The sequence below is a fragment of the Vanellus vanellus genome (genome assembly GCF_965231255.1).
Source record: "Vanellus vanellus genome assembly, chromosome: 3".
NCBI classification, from domain to species: domain Eukaryota; kingdom Metazoa; phylum Chordata; class Aves; order Charadriiformes; family Charadriidae; genus Vanellus; species Vanellus vanellus.
This window is the reverse complement of record NC_138907.1, coordinates 111,197,473-111,218,497: the sequence shown is the minus strand read 5'-3', so window position 1 is coordinate 111,218,497 and position 21,025 is coordinate 111,197,473.

Genomic DNA, 21,025 nt, shown 5'->3' with positions numbered 1-21,025 from the left:
TTTCAGACAATTCTCAAATAACCCTGGGAAATAAAATATGGTTTTGCTCTTTAGCTATTCCACTTGTTTAGAACATTACTAAATTAAAAAAGCTTATAAAGGACGACATGAAGACCAGCAAAGTATTGAAAACGTCTCTGTTATCTAAAAAGGCATTTTTTCCTCTTTAGTTTAAAATGTTCACACAAAATCTGTATTAATTTTAAATTACTAACTTGAGAGAGAAATGTAATAAAATGTTTTGCTAATGCTTTGTTATCCTTATGGCTTCAACTCCAGCTCAAAAATGCAATTAATTCTGTAACTTACACTCTGTGGCGGATGTCATTCAAGCTGCGACAGCTTATTGGGTAGTTAAAGGGATAAAATCAAGTAGTCATTCTACTAATCCCTTTACAAGGAAACAGCTTTATGCATAAAAAGTGGAACTTATGTGGTCATTAGCAGATGCTACATCAAGCAACCAAAAATACACACATTTAAATTCTTAAGCACAATCTATGAACACTACACAGATGGTTTCCAAGAAACTGTACCTAAATTGATTACGATAAAAATGATCTGCTGCAATTGTTTCTGTCAAAAGGGAGAACAGAATTTGTCCCAATGTGTCGCTCTGCCCACTCATGCAGAGAACCCAGCTGCTGAGACAGATGTTGCTCTAAGCACTTTATTTTAGGGTCATTAAAATGGTTACAGGGGTTAGTCATTCATTGTTTTATAAATTGTGCTTACTAGCTGAGCTCCATAGATGTTGGAAAACTTCTTTGTGGTTGATCAAAAAAAGTTACATGTCATATCACATTTACCTTATGCTGGCAGTAAAAATGGGTGAAACACTTGTGTAGAACAGGATGAGAAAAAACAATTACTCTTTTTGTTTTGTTTAGAAGAGCATCTGTACTTAAACCTGATGTAATAGTGGTGCCTGTTCTGTAACCATCTGAAATGCAAAACCTGCCTCAAAGGCCTTCTATCTTTCATTTTAGTTCCTTTAACCATTAACGAACTAGATTTTTCAATACAGCTCATTCCTGTACAGTCTTTATTCCACGGTATTATGAGTAAGAAGTGTCAGACAAGCAAAGGTTTAAGATCAGTTGATTAGATCAGTGCAGAGTGGGTCCGTCTACCTCCCCGCTGTCTTTGCAAATGCTGCTCTTTGGCAGTTTCAGCATACTCAGGCTTTACTTAGAAATATTTGGCTAAACCTCTTCTCTGTTGGCAGGTTCTATGGTTTTCCATGGCTCATCTAATTCAGGATTGACTTAGCCGTGTGCATGTGATGTATTGGTGCAGCAGCTAATGTGTCAATGAGAAACAGAACAGTAAAAAGATGAAGCTCAGTGAAAAACAGCAAGGTTGGCAGATCCAACTCCTTTTCAGATCATACTGAAGCCTTTTATAGCCTCCACTACAAAATGTAGCCAACTTCCGCTCTTTTATTTCATCTTTGTCCCTATGTACTTGTTATTATGTCGATGGTTCTATTTATCTTCTCTAATTGGTGGCTGAACTCTGGCAGCCAAATTCCTAATTCTAGGTGGTGATCATAGACACAGTCTAAATGATATTTTCCACCTTTCCTTTGCACATTTAGGATAAAGTCAGCCATCTATAAAAAACTAGTGAAAAATTTTAGTATAATTTGAGCTGCCTCCTTAAAACATGGCTGCTTTGGCAGTGGGTTGATTTCCTGCACTTTTGCAGAGAGATTAATTTCTCTCCCCTAGCTTAATAGGCTTTATTTAGATAATTGTGGACTGTTCAAGCGTAGATCCTCGTAACTAAATAACATAGTATGTCACTTGCTTTGAAAATGCCCTAAAGTTACAATTTTAAAATGAAAATCAAGATATCCTCAGAAAATTCAAAAGCTGGAAGAATGAAGTTGTCCTCTGCCCCCATATCTGGCCATTTCTGAGGTCCATTATTTCAAAAACCCTATTAGTTTAGGACCCAGACAGAAGACATTCTCAGAAAACTTAATCCCTAAAAATGCAGTGAGACATTCACTACTCTCAGAAGCAGGCACATTTCATCCACTTCAACATTCAGTTCAAACAAACTTACCGATACAAAAAGAAATTTATCCCAGAGAGACATATTTTTACCTGGCTGTATATTAAAATCTATAAATTCTCTTAGTTTCACAGAAATTTGAGTTGAATTTTATCCAATCTGTATTTTGATCTTGCAACGAAACCCTTATACAGGCAATTTTTTTTTTCCACTATTTGTCAATATTGTAAAACAGGTTTACCCATAAACTGCATCTGTATCTGAAGCAGAGAGGGGATCTTTCATATATAATGTCAGTTTATTAGTTTCATGACAGGAAATTTATTATTGCTTAAGTAAGATGTTAAGATTTGTTGTAACTAGTAGCTGATTTCCTTGCTTAATAAGATGAGTGCTATATTAGAGCCTTCAGGACTCACAGAGTGCACCGATCTACACAGAAAATCACTTTTTCCTTCTGCTTTTGTCTTCCGATATCATAAGGTCTTCAGGATAACAACTGTCACCTACTCTGCTTATAAGCAGTATTGACTCTAAAGATTCTTCTTGATTCAGGAAGAGCTTCTGGGAGATAATATAAAATTAATTACTAAAGGCCTCTCTCGTCATCTGACATGTTGTGTTTGGAAGTGAGATTTAGCGGACCCATGCAAGTCCAGAATAGCAGCAGACCTACACTTGCAAAACAAATGTCCTTTTTAGCGTTGGTGGTTCATGCATTGTTCACAGAAGAACATAAAGGGAAACATCCTGAAAAAAAGCAAACTTGAGTTCTTATAAGAGTTTTTGATATTCTGCACACCAGGCATGACAACATAAGGCTGCTCGCAGCCTGGGTGTCACTCCAAATTCCATTATACTTACATTAGATGCTGTTTGTTCCTCCTGCAAATGCACTGACAGATTTTTGCAGCCCTGTACATGTTTTTTTTTAGTGCATGAAAGGTTTGTAGTTATTTTAGCCATGGAGTTGCTAAAAAATTATTAAAGAAAATCAAAGTTCACTCTCATCTACCCTGAATGAAGCCAAAAACATATTCCTGTTTTAGAAACAAATGAATGGGAATAGGCTAGTAAGCCACTTGCACTGAGATGGCTGGGGCTGCAAAAAGGGTGCGATGACTTGATGCACGTTATAGAAATGAAAGCGTTTCTCCTTGAAAAGCCATCATGATACTTAGTTCTAATTCACTTTTTTTTCTTACATTCTCTTTTTGTTATGTAGCATCAGAGTCACAGCTGAGATGGCAAAGAATAACAGTATTTGTACTATTGCAGAACAATACTTTCCCTGAAAAGCATAGATTTTATATAGATTGGGAAGAAACACAACACGTGCGATTGTGAGAAAAAAAGAGGCAAAACCTGATAATAGAAACTCAGTCTGCTGGCACACTACAGCTTTTCCCAAGGTGACATTGTCTAGTGTTAAGATGAACAGTTCCTGCTGGTTTAGAGCATCCCTAAATATAACGTAAGCACATCTATACTTGGTCCCTCTCAGCCCTTTTAGCACAGCCTACAGTCTTCAGAAGTGGATGCTTAGGTTGAATTATAAGAACAAAAGAACAGTTTTCCCTTTCTCAGAACACTCACTCAACCTTCAAGAATTTGTGGCTCAAGGGCTTCCTCCGGTCCATGTATCCCACCCTCCATGCTATCCACAGATTAGAAATACTCTTTCCAAAGTATCAAGGAAGACATCTTGGAGCCGTTAGCATCCCTGCTGTAACTGCCTTAGCTTGAACAGAACAGGGTTTTACCTAGATGCATGCACTTTTCGCGGCCATTCTCCTTCCCCCACTACAGAAACCACTTATTATGAAATAACCCTAAGCACAGAGGGGAGATTTGAAGCTTGGAACTGCACTTTAGGCACTGACTCCAAGATTTTTCCCCTGAGGTTTCTCTATGGGCTCCCATTCTCCCCCACTACGTGTGTCCTGCCCTCTTTTGCTGTTCTCTTACACCTCCTCCAGCCCTCTGTGTCCATACGGCTGACCCAAGATGTTCCCCCTCTGCTGTTTGCTGGACTCTCCTTTTCTTTCTCCCCCATTTTTCTCCCCAGAGAAACTCTGCCTATACTACTATGATCCTTAAGAAATCAGCATTGTGTGAACATATAGGATGTACGACTTTGATGATAATACTTAATCCTTCCTTCACCCGGTTTGGGTGCCGGACTAGTTTTCCACTTGACCGATGCCAAGCAGCTGTGCTTTTGACTAAACTGTGTGGGTACAGCCACTTTATTAAGTGTTCAAGCTCTTAGAACAGCTCAAATCTACTAATGCATCCAGACAACTTTCTAAATAGAGCAACATTTCAGACAGAGGCATTTTTCAGGAGCATAGTTTGGGAAAAACAAAGTCAAAACTGGGTGATCAGTTGGAGGTATTTTCCAAAAAACAGAAGGTGCACCTCATTTTTGAATATCAGCCACTCTAAATAGCCTCAAATTTACCATCTAGAAATAAAGACTGTAGTCTTTAGGACATGATTATTAATACTAGAAGATCTTGGCCAAAGATAAGATGTCCAGAAGACATTTAGCTGATCTTCAGGAGATCCCATACATACATACATATCTTCAGTTTGGAATAAAACCAGCACGGAGTTACACAAAGTGTCAGTCTGTCACCAAGCTACGGACTACTGCATTTTTATGTAAGAGTATTAATTTAAGTCATGTGATAGCTGGAAGGTGAGAAGTAAACATCCTCTGGTCCAACTGAAAATATGGTCTTTTACATCCTTTTGTATCTTCAGCATTGTGCATTCTCTCAGTTAAAAAAGCCCAAACCAAACAGCTCAAATATCTAGTTAAACTTAGTTCACAGGGTGATAGGAAAGAGAGAAGATTAATACATTTGGGCTACCCATTCACTGTTGGCTGGAGGATCTGAAAGCACCTGTGACTGCGTAGGTGTGTTTTTCTACTCTTGTTGATTATCTTCTAAAGGTTTCTGATGGAAACCACATCCTCTCACCCAGAATTGGGAGGTGTTTATTAAAGACGCTGAGAGCACAAAAAGAGCAGCCCTCCCCCCAAAAAATATCTGGTACAGATATGATTGTCTATAATTTTCTCTGTAACAGAACTGTAAACGTGACCTTTGTAAACCAACAATACTTTCCCAACTGAAAAGGTGTTTCAGCTGCATGGCAGTGTGGTATGTGATTTTGCAGAGCCTTGCACTTTCACCTTTGGGTAAAGTGATTTCAAAACATGATTGTCTTGGTTTAGTAATATACAGATGCTTTTTTTTGCCAGTGCAAATGACTCTCCACAGGGCTAGGCATGTGACAACCAGATTGCATTGCTTTTAAATGACAATTTTAATATTCTGACGTTAAACGGGTGATCACCTTCGACATTAGGTGGAAAGTCCAGGAAAACTAATGGTTAAAATTCCCATTCATCCTGCCATCCATTCCATTATTTCTCTTAGAGGAGTGTCATGTCATGTCATGTCATGTCATGTCATGTCATGTCATGTCATGTCATGTCATTAATGTTGAAGATTGTGAAATTTGGGGTGAAGGAGGGAGGAAAAAAGCAAAACAGATAATGCATCTTCTTTTTCTATTCCAAGCAAGCTGGACTTGTTAACTCAGGAATGCCTTTTTTTCTCTCAGTGTTATAGGTGGAACTGGTATTAAAGCTATATAAATTCAGTAGAGAGTGAAGACATTTGTTTTCTTCATTTTGCTATAAACAACTCTTATGTAGTTAAACATCCAGGAAAAAAAACAGCATTGTCAGTTCATTGTAAACCACCAGGTCTTATATCACGAGCACAGCACAACAGTTTAGTTGGTGAACCTACAGGAATGTTTCCTTGTTCTATTAAACACATAAAATTATTATAAAAGAGGCACTGGAAGTGTGTTTTTTCCAGGCCTACTCACTCTCTCATACATACTCTTAGAAAGTTCATTGGTCTTTTTTCATGTTGATCTTCCATAGGCAACATATGCATACAAATACAGTGATCTTTCAATGTGGAAGTTGCTTCCAGCTGTCTCCAGCTCTCTTCTGACTCCGTGCAAGAGTGAGCTGTGCCATGAGATGACAGACAAGACACATAAGCCAGAAGGAAGCCATCAACCAACCTGTCCACAAGCTTTCCAGTTTGGCTGGCTTGGGATGACTCCCTCAGGCCCCTAATAGGATATGTACATCCACTCTACAATCCCAAGGTTGCCCCTGGAATATTCACCTGCTAGGAAGTTTGTTAATAAATGTGTTTAGAGAACAAACACACCCTCCCACAGTTCTTTAGTCTGAAGTCACTGTCATTATTGCTGACTGTGCTTACATCTAAATCATGAGGACAAGGCCCAGCTTCACAAAAGACTTGGGACTCGAAGTCTGATCTAAGTGCCAAGTAGCCTGCGTATCGCTGAATGTCTCTGTAGCTTGATTTCTACAGAATAGATCCACAATTTTGCACTTTCTGTTCATAGGGCTGTTACCTCAGGGCGAGCTGGGGTTAGCTATTCCTCTCCATCTTCCCATCTGGGTGCTTTTCGTGTACAATAAATGTCAACAAATTTGTCACACTTCGAAAGTGAAATTATATACCTCAGCTTTACTGGGATGTAGTCACGCAAAGAGATTGCACAGAGTAGTAAGTGCACTGTCAAATCTCACCTTAATTTATTTTGCAGGGTGTTGTTTTCTTTTCCTCTGGAAATAATCTTTCAAAGACTTACTATTTTCTCTTCTATGGTTTGAATTTCCTACCTAAAGGTAGGAAACTGACGGGCTCTTGACTCACTGACAGCTGGTGAAGAGGAGAGGGGACAGCTGACTTTAGGTAGCCTGAAGTATGAGCTGAGGTGCCACCCAGTATGTCTGGAGTGAAGATTTCACTCTCCTTTCACCCTACAAGAACATTTTTGCTCTTGCTTTTTTTCTTTTTCTGTCTCTCTGGCTCAGCATTTATAACAAGAGAAAGTGGGGTTTTTTTAGCAGTTTCTGGATATATAATTCTCTGAAGATGGTGGAATATTCAAAAAACAGCTTTAAACATTTTACAACAGGTGTTCCTAATAAGTCAAAGATTAATCAAGTAAAGCTTCAGATATATTTGCTGGAAGACCAACAGTCTAGTGTTGGTCCAGCAGGGGGAATTCCTGGTAATAATAATTAGAAAACTTTCAGATGATGCAAGGATAATAAGGTTACTTTGATCAAGTGCAAAAACAAGGTGGTAAAAAGAAGCCCAGCCAACAGGAAACCAGTGTATTATGGGAGACAATGAAGAAGGGAAAAGAAGAACACATACTGAAACATACAAACTGAACAATCCAGATGGAACAAAGGGAGCAGCAGGTCAGCATTGGTTATAAGGAGAATACTCAGCTTTGATCCTGTAGGGCTCCAACTTTTTTCCTCAGCTGCTTTGTTGTCACTCAGGCCAGGCTTAAACTGGTCTATAGTTTTTTTTTCTGATGAGAGAATCTACCTGTCAGCTGCCATTAACCCTCAGCTCACTAACGGTGAGTATGCATTGTTGCACCTTATTGGAGGAAACTAAACTAAACCAAGTTTTTTTCTCAGCTTTTCTCTATTTTCTGAATAGCACCCAGTATATAGCACAAGCATTTTACAAAGCCTCCTTTTCCCAGGAAGCACTTTTTAAGTCAAGGTAAAACAAAATGCTTCAGAGCTGGAGAGAATGGTGTATTCCCTCGTCATCCGAGCTCCACAGCTCTGCATCTTTCCTGTACAATGTTTCTCCAGCTGTAGTGGGTGCAAGGTTACAGATCAGCTTATTATTACTTTCAGGATCTAGTTAACAAGGTCTGATGAAAGCCAGTTCATAATATTTGCTTAATAATGTTATCAGGATGAAGTTTATTACAAAGAGGAGAGTGAGCAGGCTGATAAAGCAGCTTTTGAATTAAGACTTATAGGTAGCTTGGCAGAAGAGATATGGAAACGCCACCTCAGTCTTGCACTGAACTTTTCATCCAAAGAACTTAAAGCACTTGGAAAAGACACATCAAGGTCACATGTGGAGATTTTGGAATTGGCAAAAACTGAGAAGCGACTGAGCTGTATCACTGGTGTGAGGAGACCGCAGTGCTGAGACCACAGATTAGCTTTGCTACGCTGATATATCTGATAGCAATGGGAGTGACTAGGAATGAACGGCGCACTGCGCTTTACCCTGAATGCATCTTCGCTGTGTGCTTATGGCAGCCAAGGCATAGACAAACGCCTTTCCTGTGGCAATAATCACAGAATCACAGAATTTTCAGAGTTGGGAGGGACCTCTAGAGATCATCTAGTCCAACTCCCCTGCCAAAGCAGGATTGCCAGAGCACATTACTCAGGACTGCATCCAGGCGGGTCTTGAAAATCTCCAGAGAAGGGGACTCCACAACCTCCCTGGGCAGCCTGTGCCAGTGCTCTGTCACCCTCACCGTAAAGAAGTTTTCCCGTGTATTTGAACGGAACTTCCTGTGTTCTAACTTGTGCCCATTGTCCCTTGTCCTGTCTCTGGGAACCATTGAAAAGAGCCTGGCTCCATCCTCCTTCAACCCACCCTTTAGATACTTGTACGCCATAATAAGGTCTCCCCTCAGCCTTCTCTTCTCCAGGCTAAAGAGTCCCAGCTCTCTCAGCCTTTCCTCATAAGGGAGATGCTCCAAGCCCTTAATCATCTTAGTTGCCCAATAAATCTACCTCTCCCAGCCCTTGGTCCTGTGACCTAAGAGTAAGACTAACAGAACTCTCTTTTTACAGGTATATTCCCAGCTATTATATGGTGGTTACAGAGACTTTCTAATAAAACATAACTGGTGCTGACTCAACTTAGATACTAAGTGTAAGTGCATGTAGTTGTTTGAGTCTTCAATTCTAAAAAGTGGGTGCAGCACAGAGCTACCGAAGAACCAGTCAATTTATTTATGTACTCTACATGATCTATATTATATGAAAACATCATCCAAAGGAGAAAAAGTTGTTTTAAACCAATAAATTTTATCAAAAATAATTTCAATTAAAATGGATCACCTTTTATTGTGTAGAAATATTTGAAAAACAGCTAAATATATTCTGGACTAGATATTTGTGTATCAAATATCCTTGTAGTGTGGAAATGATGGCTTTGTAACATACTCCAGTACTGTGGCATGATAACGTTGCTATTTGAATTTTAAGTATTTGGCCCTGTAAGATGCAGTTGCATTTTAACAGTACCAGCAGAGATTACAAGATGAGCTAAACAAATTGTGTCCTGCCAAAGAATCCAGGCAAGTTACTTCATTTTATAGGAATTTACTTCATTTTATAGTAATTGTGCCAAAAGATTTCTATTTTTATCTTTTTAATTAACACCCAATATCTTTCCCTCCTGTTAGTGTTCTGTTGCCCTCTGACTGTTTTGAGGTATGAGGTCAATCCTGTCCTCATGGAAATCAGTTTTAAATCACCGTAATGTGAATGTGATTGAGATTCATAGCAAGTTATACAATGTCTGCCATGGTATGGTTTTCTGTGTGATATTAAAGCCAGTCCTCCAACCCTTCACAGGGGTGGAAAGTTTGCTGGCAGAGCACAACCTGGAAGGTCTTCAATAGACACACCACAGCTTTACTATGATGTTATTGAAGGAGAGAAAGGCAACTTAGGTGAAATGATAATTAGTCTACTGGTCTTTGTGCAGGAACTTCTAAAAGGGTAAATTATTGATGATTTGGTTTTGCTGTTTTAAATCACAGTAGCACTTGGAGATTATTCCACTGCCATTGAGGTTAATGGTGAAACTTGGACAGGGTCTGCCTGCTTGCTTCATATCAGCTATCAAACAGCTGTCGGACGATAATAGCTGTCAGATAACAACAACCTGAGCTGAATTTGAACCAGGAAAATGTTACACAGTCGGTTTCTAATGCCACAGGTTGTCTTTTTCCTTGTCACGATGTTGGTTTTAGTGCATAACTTCAGCAAACTGTCCTTCCTGCCTCTGTTTCCTTAGGGAACAGATTACACGCATGTTGCTGCCACCCTAACAGTAGCAAGTTGACTAAGGACTAGTAATAGATTCCCTGCAGTCGAGAATAGGTATGTCTGTTGGCTGAACCCTGAGTATTTTATAGTAAAGCGTCAGACGGAACCAAACCATTATGTAAACAATTACAGAATGGGAAATTCGTCACTGAAAATGACATGTTTGGTTTCAGTTGTTCTATCTGCTTCTTCTACCAAGATGTTAACAGGAATGGGAAGACTATTAGAACAGTTGGTTTATTCTGAAAGTGAGTTGCTCTGTTGAGGCATCGTTTGTCTGTAACTGAACAATATATTTTCTAATATAATGATAAGCAAGAGAAATCAGTACCACATAGCAAATTGTCTATAGAAATAAATAATTAGTGACATTAGGAGCCTAAAATATGCTTCTTATATTGAAAAGGTAAGTGGTCTAATCCAGCTAAAGATATTGAAATCACATGAATTAAAATGGGAAATAGAGCAGGTCTTGTGTCACCTTCATAAAATATTTAATGTCTAACTTTTGGTAATGTTTTGCGTCGTGATTGTCCCCTACAATGAACATATTAAGGAGCTTCTGAGAAAACATGAGTGGCTAATATTCACTGCTTTGATCACAGCAAACTGACCGTACTGAGTTCAGTGTCATCCAGAACTCATGACTCAAATACTTCCTATTGTAAATTTTCAGGGCAATTTAGCCATCAGATATGAAAACATCTAAAACAAAACGGAGATTTGCAGTAACAAGTTGATTGGCAATATAGTCACAATCAAGCTGTCTTCCCAGCAAGGTTCTCAATGGGAAAAGCATTTGTAAAAGGGGTGCCATAGGCAAAATTTTCATTAATGAGGTTAATTCAGTTCATGTGCTGAAATGCAAATTATGTGGAATATTCAGATTAATTCAAACAAACTTATTAACACAGACAGCAAAATGAGATAGAAATACAAGTGTGTAAATATTAGTTTCATTTTAATGGAATAAATATCACAAATATTGGAAAATGAAACTAGCAATCCTTGCCTTTCCGTTGTTTGTTTTGTTTTTTTTTTTTTTTTTAAGTAATATGTTGGACTTCATTGTCTCCCTAAAAGTCTGATGTACTTCTGAAAGTAAAGCATGCAATTTGCCATACCATTTTTGTTTTCTTTTTTTCACTTTCCATATATTCAGTAGTCTCCTGACATGTTTCAGCTAAAATTATAGCCATATTGTTCTCAAATTGAAAGAAATTAGACATTTTAGATGTTAGAAATGTTGCCCACTCCAGTTCTCTGTTCTTCCTAATGGGATTCAGCTGAAGCTTTCAGTGGAGATGAAAATGGTGTGTGAGGCAGACAGCAGATATGACTGAGCAGAACTTATTCTGCTTCTATCTTCTGCAAGAGGACAATGGGCCTCATTTTAGGCTGAAAATCTGGGGAAGGCTCTGCCATTTGGCATTTTGCAGTTTGTCCTGTGGGGCACTGGGGAATTAAATGTACCTCCCCTGTAGGCTAGATGAATTTTAGAGGATGACTGACATCTGGTGTTGAGGGAATGGGCACTTGGTTTTCCATGGTGATAGTAAGCTGTTCCAGCTGGAAAGGGTGTTGGGTCGGATGGCAAGGAGCAGCAGAGATGAATTCCAAGGCAAGCTGATCATTTTACAGCTGAGTGAGCAGTGTGTACTGCGATGGACAGTTTGGAGTCTTTTCTAAGAACACTAGGAAGAATTTAAATGTTGTGAATGACAAACACCTTAAAATATCTACAGGGTATGGACTTGACAGAATTCTAAGTGATTAATAATTATTGATCCCATATATCGCAGCACAGGGCTTTAGAGTAAGTCTGCACTTTCTACAGGATAACATTGTGAAGCATATTTGCTAATTAGCCATCCTTGCCATGAATCTGCATTAAGAAAAAGAACTCAGGGGCTATTATTTTCCTTCACCACCAGGCAGCCTACATCACAGCATCAATGTGACATATCAGATATCAGCCACCTATTAGGTATAGGTTATAGGTTATTATAACCTATTAGGTATAGGTTATAATCACATTGAATCTCGTGTCAACCAGCAGGTTTGTTTTGGAGCGTTATAGGCATAGGACAGCAGATGGTGTAGACATAAATATGTCCTAACTGCCCTTACAGCAACTGATATGTACTAAACCACCCTGTTAATCAGGCTCATAAGCAGAGTATTCTCTTCTGTTTCATCACTTTTGTGCGTTTGGTTAAGTCAGCCTTTGTCTTAAAATGTGCATGTTGTTACCATCTTAAATATATTTACTGTTTTCCCTGGAAGATGAGCACGACATCTCTGGAAACTTCTCAAGTATGAAGCATCACTGTAGAAAAGCATTTCTTTAACACCACAGTGCTGGTGAGACCCACCTCTGAACTACCAATTCAAACTTTAGGAATCATCAAAGACTTCAGAAAGGTGCTTTCGTTATCATCCTCATAATATCCAGTTACAAAAAATAAGGGATACTACAGAAATCAAATAGCCCACTTCATTGTATTCACAACATTAAAAATGTATACAGAATTGTATACAGACATTTGAAAATGTGCCATGTAATAAGCAAATAGCTTAAATACCAGATAGAGAAAAACATAATAGCAATTCAGAAACAATGACCAAAAGTAATTGTTACAAGCAAGACCGATAAATTGCAGAATAGGGAAGAATCTAGCTGGAGATACATGTTTCTTAAACGAAGATGAAAGTGTAATTTAACCATAATTATGACACCAAAATTGGACGGCGAGCAATACAAGAGAAAAGACTGAAATGCTTAAAGTGTCCAAGAAACATTTGAAAAGTAGGTTACTTTCAACACATTGTAGAGTAGATATTTGGAAGTGAAGAAGAGGAGAATTTATCCAAGAGTTGAGCATCTGTTTTAAGACAGTCTCAAGACAGTCTCCCGGACTTTCTCCTTAAGGCAGTGGAGACAAGCATAGGAGCCTTCAGAAGACTGACTAGCCCTTCCTAAGACAGGTGTACAGACAAGTGAAATAAATTGTTCTCTAATGGTGTCCATCTCTATTCATTGATGTTAGAAGGAGATTCGGTAAGTTGTCAGAGTAAACACTTTCCTTTCTGTGGAATTTGGCTCAAGTCAGAGGATGTAAACAGTCAATAATGAAAGATAAACATCTAAAAGAAAATCCATATTTTGGCCATGCCAGATCTTATGGTCCAACTTTTGATTATATATGTTAACGACGAGTTGACAAGCAAGCTTTCATGTGCTCTTGGAGTCTTCTTCCTGTAATTTCTGTTTTCTAATTATTGCAATTATAGTTAATACACACACTAATGCAATTCTAAAAGTGCTTTCAATATGCATTTATTTCATGACATTTCTAAGATTTTATACTTCTCTGAAGCTCATGGTTGTGGAACGAGCATCGATTTGCGTTACTGTGGACAATTGAATCAGAACCAAGCTCAATGTCAAATTCTTCTCCTTTTGTCTGAGAAATGACTGATGTTCTTGATGTGTCTAACACCTGATACCTCTAGCCTAAGGGTAAAGAGATAAGTGAATGGACTTGATTTCATTTCTTAGCCTGCAGTATATCAAAGCAAAAATTAATGCAGAAGTTGAGGAGGATGTCTGCTGTGACTCTCATTTTCTAATTTAAACTTAGTGAGCCAGCATTTCAGTAATGAGTGATTTAGGTGAGCATACAGAAATGATAAACAGCAATAATGTGATGAACTGTAGGTTTACATTGTCCACCTAAAGAGTGAGATCTCTAACAAAAGTTCAGTCTTGCAAACACAGAATTCTGAACCTGGGGAACTACCTCCACTGTCCAGTAAATATTTTGGCTTGTTACAAGAAGTAGCTCAGCTTGAATTTGTTCTAGATACATGAACAGCTCTTGGTGGTTTTATATACCTGTTGGTCTTTATTTTCATAGGATCATATGATGATTCAGTTTGGAATGGGCTTCAGGAGGTGTCCAGTGCAATCTCCTGCTCAAAGCAGGATAAGCTATGAGATCAGGCTAGGTGGCACTGGGGTCTACTTACTTGGGTCTTTAAAACTTCCAAAATGGAGGCTGCACAACATTTCCAGACAACCTGTTTGACTGTTTGGTTGTCCTTGTGGTCCAAAGGTTTTCCTTACAGCCAGATTGAATCTCTTTTGTTGCAGCTTGCACTCGTTGTTTCTTAGCCTTCCACCATGCAGCTCAGGTCCTCTTGATAACCTCCTAGTAGGTACTCGGAGGCTGCTGTTAGGCCGCGCTGAAGCTGTCTATTTTTTAGGATGCATGATGCACAAGCCCAGCACCCTCAGCCTCACTCACAGGGCAAGCGCTCCAAGCCTGGACATCTTGGTGGCCCCCACTGAACTCAGCCCAGTTTTAGAATATCTTCCTTAATGTTAAGGGCCCAAAACCATATGCAGTGTCTAGATGTGGTCTAACAAGTACTGAGCAGAGCAGAGTAACCCTTTCCTACATGCTGTGCTTCTACTCATGCAGCCCAGAATGCTGCTGGTCTTCTTTGCTGCCAGGGCACACAGCTTGTCTGTGTCTACCTTGTGTCCACCAGCATCCCCAGGTCCTGTTAACACAGCTGTTTCAGGGCCCTGAAGACATCAAGAACTTAATTGCCCTGACCAGCCTCCTCTGGGATGCCCACCCACTCTCTCTGCCCAGGACCACATTTCAGTCCCCCAGGGCCATCAGTTCCTTGCAGTCAAACCACAACAGTGCTGGTTTCCAGGCCTGTCTCTAAACCCATCTCCTTTTGCTCTTAGCTGGAAGCCCTGGCTGTGCCCTGGCCCCAGTTCATCACTTGCTGTGTTGGGGGCTACCAGTGGGCCTTGTTGCCAGCCCATGGGACTGTGCCCCATGGGTAGGGGCACAGCCAGCACTGGGTCACCCTGAGCTCCAGCTCCCCGGCCCTGGGGTTGCTGCTGGCCTATGCTGCTCCCTGGCAAGACACATCCCTGCCAGGCAGCCCCAGCCTGTATTGCTGCCAAGATTTCATTCTTCCCAGATGCAGGACTTTGCATTTGTCCTCGCTGAATCTCATAAGGCTCCTGTTGGCCCACTCCTCCAACCTGGCTCGGTCTCTCTGAATGCCAGCCTTGCCATTTTTCTTCATAACATATGTATGCAAAATATACACATATTTACATAAATGCATCACTGCCCTACATTTTAGAGTATCAAAATGGTTTAAGTATATGTCACCCTTCATGACTATATATGCTTTTACAAGAACTACAGTGTTAATGAAATTCTCTACAATAACTGTGCTGTCTACAGTGTTTGACACATAGAAAATAACTCTCCTAATTCTCAAGTGAAGAAGCACCTCCCCCTCAATTCTTAGTTCTCCAAATAAGAACTAAAAATTACTACACCATGTCATTGGCTCAGTCTTTTTAAAAGCAGAATAAATAATGAAGCAGTTGCAATGTTTACTTAAATTTGTAAATCTTTTATAGGTATAACAAATTACTGAGGCTAAATTTAATTTCAGCCTTTGTTTAAGGACCTGGTGCTCTTGTACTTCATAACACTGACTTTGCTGCACCATTTTTGCAGTATGCTTTTCTACTTGGAAAATGGTATATGACTCCTATGGCAAGAGATAGTCCCCAGTGATACTGTATAAATCTTATTTTAGTATTTCTGGATGCAGCTGAAGCATTATTTTTAGAAAGATCATATTCTGGGCAGAGAGAGTTATTTAACTCTATATATTCTTTCTAGCTATCCAGAAAGGTCAGATCAAAGCTGATTTGGAGCTGATTTCATTTTCCTAAACATTAGTTTATTTCTTCCTTGCAATATGAAGATTCTTTGTATTCTTTGTAAATAACTGAAATGTCAACATTGTGTTTTGTTTTTTGCTGGATTGCAAATAAAACTTTTCTAAATGGTCATATGATCTGATGAATTTCTCACAAAAGAAATATGGTTAGACTGTGTCTTGATGATGCAAAATATTCAGGATTAATTCCTTATTCCTAATAAAAAAAAAAAAAAAAAAAAAAACAAAACAAAACAAAACAAAAAACAAAACAAACAAAAAAAAACCAAAAGGGCTGAAAACAATCCAGGAGGCTTATGTCTTTCTACTGAGTCTATAGGATACCTAAGCTGTTAATTAGGGAACCTCAGTTAAGTTCCTGAAATTAGTCATGGTGAATTAGATGTTTCTTATCCACAGAATATTTAATTACATGATAACAAACAGTTGCAGAAGATGGGATAAAAGGCTTTGACTCTAAAAAAAAGCACTTTCCTGCTATGAGACCTAAGTGCAGATCCTTATTTTGAATGGAGTGGATGTGAACTCTGCATGCCAGATGAGTGCCCTATGTGGTTCCTCTTTGTCTGTCTCTCCAGAAACTGGGTTCTGGCAATGAGGTATGTTAATGACAAAAGAAATCATTATGTTACCACAAAAAGGTTTGGTTCAGGTAAAATTCATTGTCCAGTTAGTAATATATCTTTATTTTTTTTCTGAGTATAAACTACTAATCAGCTACTGTTCTGAGAGACAGCATGAAAGCACGCGTGAAAAGGAAAGCTCTCTGCCCAAAAGAGAACACAGAAGATGCTAAAGAGGCAGTATTATCCCTTTTTTTCTGGATAGGCTGTTGAGGAATCGAAAGCGCAAGCAAGTTGGCAAGGCATAACACAAACAGCCAGTGCTAGAACCCAGCGTTCAGTCCGGTTACTCTATACTCCACTCTTCTGCAGCAACTCCAAGGCTGTTCCTCATTAACATTTGTTTAATTCTCTTGCAACTGGCTTACTCTGAGCTTGTCATCTAGATAAAGATTAAAGAAATATACGCCAGCCATATGAAAAACAGAATACTCTGTCCACTCAGCAAATTTAGTGTAGGTGTATCGTTGTGTACATAAAATGATACAAGATGTAAAAGAGGAGTTACACCAGCTTTAAATCCACTCCTCAGTTTTATTTTTACAAACTCCCCGTTTCATAAATTTGGGTTACTGGCATGGTTTCACATTGGTATCTGGCCCCACGCTGGTGTAAATATCTTTAGAAATAAAGGGAAAGGAAAATGAAAATGCAGAGGCACAACAAAACTTGGCAAAGTACTTTGAAGAGAGTATCACCAAAGTTCTGTACAAGAAAAGTAGCGCTTTGAATGGCTTCTCGTTCCTCTTCAGAGGGTCTGTGAAAATTGTCTAAGGTTTATACATGCTGCTTCTATATCTTCTGCAACAGTTTGAGAGACTTTATGATGTGACAATTTAAAATAAAGTATCCGTCTTCTTACAAACCTTTTCCCCGTTTCCCACTGTCTTGTTTTTTCTCGGGAACACTCAGCAGTACACGCAACTGCAAATTCCTGTGTTTGGACTTGTTATAATGGTAACAACATTGAAGTTTGGGGGATATAATAAAGCCAAATTATTTTTTTGTTATTCTTCCTTACAAGCAGCTCTTATAAAACTCAGTGATCCTGTAGTAGTCCAAAGCTCTTCAGTAATCGTAAGCCTAATGTGGCAGCATTGCACAGAATAGGTCAGGCATATTCCATTAAAGTAGATTTTCATGTTTAATGGACGTACAGTGATGTCAACAAGCTTCCAACTGGCTTCTCCAGAAAACTGACTGGTCTCTTTCCATTTTATTTTTGCCTGCAGATGTCCAGGAGTTTCTATGCAGACTGCCTTGGGTTAAAGACTTTGTAGCGTCCTAGTTTTGTAGCCCCAGGCATCCTTGGCATTGAGAGGGTTCAAGGCTTGCTGAACCCAAAGCTTCTCATTGTCCCATAGTGGCACAGGCTATATGTGAGCCTGTATCATATGAATTAACGTGACTTCACTTTAAGCCCTTTGATGAGCCACTTAAATTAGAAACCGTCAGTGAGGGAGATAACAACCTACACACCACAGCTGAAATCGTTGCTAGATCAGATCTCCAGAGTTCAATTTAATTAAAAATATTGTATAAACCCTATATATATGTATAAATAAAATCTACAGTAAGATTTCTTATGTCTCTGCTCAAAGTTTTGTATTTTATTTTCTGAAACAAACAAACAAACAAACAACATTTCCCACCCAGAATTTCCAATAAAACATTTCTAAATGTTAGCTCCTTTTTTTCCAGGTCTGAGACTTAAGCAGATACAGTTTGAGGTTCTAGATTAAAGCATTTAGTCTCATTTTTCAAAAAAAAAAAAAAAAAAGTGCAGAACTAGGCCATCCATATGGACACAGAAGGGACAGATAGTACTTGTCACCACTTAAAGACAACACTGTCCTAAAATGTAAGTGTGTAAGACGATAGCGAGAACAGCCCCCACTGCTATTTCCATCTTGTTCCCTTCTACTCGCTGCTTTTTGGGGTGGATCAGAAGGCCAAAGGGATTTGTGGAAGGAGCCAGCCCTCTATTCCCCTAAGCAGCTGGAAGAAGAGCTTTAAAATGGCATATGTTTCTGATTGATTTTTCCCTGTTGTTGACGCTTTGGATGTTTGATTCAGATAATTCATCCAAACTACAAAAGCACAGAACTGCAGACCATGGATACTGATTTTGATCTGTGGTTTGCAGATGTCCAGAACTGAGGATTAATTCGAGCTTGTCTATAACATAGTTAGCTAGCCTGGGTAGTCTAGAAATTGGACTATAAATCTTGAGAGTTCAAAGTGTTTTCTGCTATTTCCAGAATTTTGAGGTATGGCGAGACCACAAATACCACACAAATTGCCACATCTCAGAATTTTGATCCTTCTGCTCCTCGACATAATTGAAAGACATTAAAAATATAAGCATGATAATAAAACCTCAGTCTCTTAAATGGCATTTTCTAACTGTTCTACTCATCCATTGGGGGAAAAAAAAGTGTTTGTTTTCAGCTGATGTTTAACACAAATATTGCAATAATACGTTTTCTCCAAGTTTAACCATTTTTGTAAGTTTTAATTGACATCCTTCGAATTTCCACTCTCGAGGCCAGAATCCTTGGTCCGGTTTTGCTTCTTTGTGCCACTTCAACAATGCAAAGCAGCTGCAAACCCAGTTAAATTAGCAAGTCGGCTCAGATGCGTGGATCTTTTGCACAGACAGAATGGCTCAAAATCTCTGGAAGGTAACAGTGTACATGACCTGTCTGCTCTATGCTGCTGTCATGCATTGACCATACAGCCCCTGCTTAGGCCTTGGAGAGAGAAGTATGAACTTCAAGCAAATGATGATTCCAAATAAAAAAGGCTTAAATCCCTTCTCTTGAGAGCTTGGCCAAAGCACGTCTAAGAGGCCAACCTATAATTTAAAAAATAAGGGGAACTCTGTAATGGGTCAGCGGGGCCCCTTTATAGTCTAAATAGTATGCTGGTTTGGATTTTGGCAATCTTTGGGATTTCATATATCACTCAGTGCCAACTGATAGCCTGCAAGTTGAATCAGTATTTAGCTGACTTGTGGTCCCGTCCTTTTTTTCCACTGGATCGTTGTGGGACTTATGGTTCTCATTTGAACTTGTTTTTATACTTTTGCCAGTTGTCGAATATTTCCCCATCCCCCTTTGTCAATGGGACTTAATATATTTTATGTTTGGGGTTTTTTTAATGAGTATCTCTTTTGTTCAGCAAGTTTCCAACACTGTAGGCAGAGTCCCTTACTCCTTTTAATGTTTGTGAAACAGGGTGGTACTTTGAAGAAAGATCTTTTAAATTGACTACTGGTCTCCATCTTGTGTGTAAATATCTTACTGGTGTTAGTCTTCATAGACTTTCCTGATTTCTTAGACAAATATACCATACCTATTACACAAGCATTTAATAACAGATTCTTTACTTCTCCATGGGTTTCCTGTTTGTTTTACTTCATTGGTCTAAACCATGTAAAGCAGAAAAACAGAGATTAATATTACTGAATATTATTCTTGCAACATAGGTGAATCATGCCACATCTATATCTTCATACATGTTGCGGCTCAACCCCGGTAGGCAGCTCAGTGCCACGCAGCCATTCTCTCACTCCTCCCGGTGGGATGGGGGAAAGAATGGGAAGGGTAACGTCGAGACAACTCATGGGTTGAGACAAAGACAGTTGAATAGGTACAGCAAAAGCTGTGCACTCAAGCAAAACAAAGCAAGGAATTCATTCAGAACTTCCCATCACAGGCAGGTGTTCAGCCATCTCCAGGAAAGCAGGGCCTCCATCGCGCATAACAGTTACTTGGGAAGATGAATGCCGTAACTCTGAATATGCCCCCTCTTCCTCCATCTTCGCCAGATTTCATTGCTGAGCATGTTGTCATATGGTCTGGGACATCCCTTTGGTCAGTTGGGGTCAGCTGTCCCAGCTGTGTTCCCTCCCAGTGTCTTTTGTACCCCCAGTCTACTCACTGGTGGGGTGGTATGAGAAACAGAAAAGGCCTTGACTCTGTGTAGGCACTGCTCAGCGATAACCAAACCACCCCTGTGTTACCAACACTGTTTTGATTGCAAACGCAAAACCGTAGCCCCATACAAGCTATTGTGAAAAAGATTAACTCTATCCCAGCCAAAACCAGTATAATCTGTCACCTATTTTGATAAACAGTGCTATGGTCCTGTCCTGAGAAGCATAAGATTTATGTGGGAATTAAAGCATGTATAAGTTGGTAAATTATGAAACCATAATGTTTTAACCTCAAATATCACTTTCCAAGTTTTACTCCTCATTTAGAGATCATAACAGTTTATTTGGAAGGTTTTTTTATATTGAAGTAGGGTTTCACAGGAACCTGTCCAGAAGTATTGTGACAAGATGATGATGATGATGATTATTATTATTTTAATAATAACATTCCAGAAATGGTTCTGGTATTTCTCCTCAATTATTTTCTGAGGAAGGAACTGGCATGAGACAAAAACATTAGCTGCACCTTGACGACTTTTCCAGCCTCTAGCTTTTCTACTAAGAAATTTTTCTTCACTGATACTAATTATTAAAACTAAGTGTCCTAGAGTGAGTTATTAGAAG